This window comes from Gracilinanus agilis, unplaced genomic scaffold (genome assembly GCF_016433145.1).
Source record: "Gracilinanus agilis isolate LMUSP501 unplaced genomic scaffold, AgileGrace unplaced_scaffold37094, whole genome shotgun sequence".
NCBI lineage: Eukaryota > Metazoa > Chordata > Mammalia > Didelphimorphia > Didelphidae > Gracilinanus > Gracilinanus agilis.
This window is the reverse complement of record NW_025370350.1, coordinates 1-1,417: the sequence shown is the minus strand read 5'-3', so window position 1 is coordinate 1,417 and position 1,417 is coordinate 1. Positions and strand designations below refer to the sequence as shown.

At 33.7% G+C, this 1,417-nt stretch overlaps 1 non-coding gene across 1 annotated transcript; it reads left to right on the top strand.

Annotated features, from left to right (window-relative positions):
* Positions 1 to 1,136: 1,136 nt before the first annotated feature.
* LOC123255002 lies at positions 1,137 to 1,238 on the top strand. The gene has a single exon (XR_006506726.1). It is a non-coding gene; the product is annotated as a U6 spliceosomal RNA (small nuclear RNA).
* The last annotated feature ends 179 nt before the right edge of the window (positions 1,239 to 1,417 follow it).

Sequence of the window (1,417 nt, the reverse complement as noted above, 5' to 3'; positions counted from 1 at the left end):
TATTTATTTTATTATTCATCATTTTTATAAAAATCTTCAAAATTATTAATTTTTATTTTATTTATGTTATAGTGCATATTGTTCTGGCTCTGCTAATTTCACTCTGCATCGATTCATATCTCTTTCCATGTCTCTTTAAAATCATCTATTTCCTCATTACTCTGTCACATTTGTATACCACTGTTTGTTCAACCATTTCCCTTAGTTTCCAGTTTTATCGCCACCAAAAGAATTGCTAAAAATATTTTTGGCCATAGAGAGAGAGAGAGAGAGAGACTCTCTGAAGAGGAGAGCCTAAGCTAGACAGAGGCTCATAGAATTTAATTGTCTTGGCACAGGTAACATGGGAGGAAAGGAAGGAAAGAGGATGGAAGGTAAACTAGAGGGTTTTACATCACATTTCAAAGCAGTTCATTCCACTCTTTTTGTTGTTGTTTGGTCATTTCAGTTATGTCTGACTCTTCATGACTCCATTTGGTGTTTTCTTGGCAAAGATACTGGAGTGGTTAGTCATTTCCTTCTCCACCTCATTTTAAAAATGAGGAAACTGAGGCAAACAAGGTCAAGTAACTTCTTTAGAGTCACAAAGCTAGTCTGAGGCAAATATTCCTAACTCCAAGCCTGGGATTCTATCCACTATGCCATTGAACTGCCCCTGTTACACTCTTAGATACTTCGAATTGTTAAGAAGTTTTTTTCTAATATGCTTAAATTTGCCTCTTGTCAACTTCTCTTCACTGCTTTCACCTTTTACTGAAAAAAAAGAACAAGTCTAATCCCTCTTCCATTTGACAGGTCTTCAAATAATTAAATATAATTTATGTGCCCCTCCTGTGTCTTCTCCATTCTTATCATCTGTATTTCCTTCACTCAATCTTCATAAACCATGGACCCAAGATCCATCACCATCCTGGCTGCACTCCTTTGGACATTCTCTAGCTTATCAATGTCCTTAGTGATAGTAGTTATACTATAATGAGTTATACTAACTTACAGAACTATATGTACTTGCTTGTGGTCCTTTGTATCCAAAGGGGACCAAAATGACATAACTAGTGATGTCTTTTGATTCATGAATAAGTTTGATTTAAATGAGATAGAATTGCACAATGTCATCAGCCTCATTCTCTCTTCCAGTCATCAATGTCAGCACACATACAACAACTGGAAAAATACAGAGATTTGCATGATCCCTGGGCAAGGATGGCAAGCAAATTTGTGAAGCATCCCATATATGTACTTATACTATGGTATATACTAGTAGTCATAATTATTATATTACATATAGTTATACGATGTATAACTATATGTAATTTTAGGACATAATTAGTATATACTTGTGATCATATTATGATTATCATATTACATATAGTTATATAATATATTATTACATTATATATCATTATAAGATATGTAA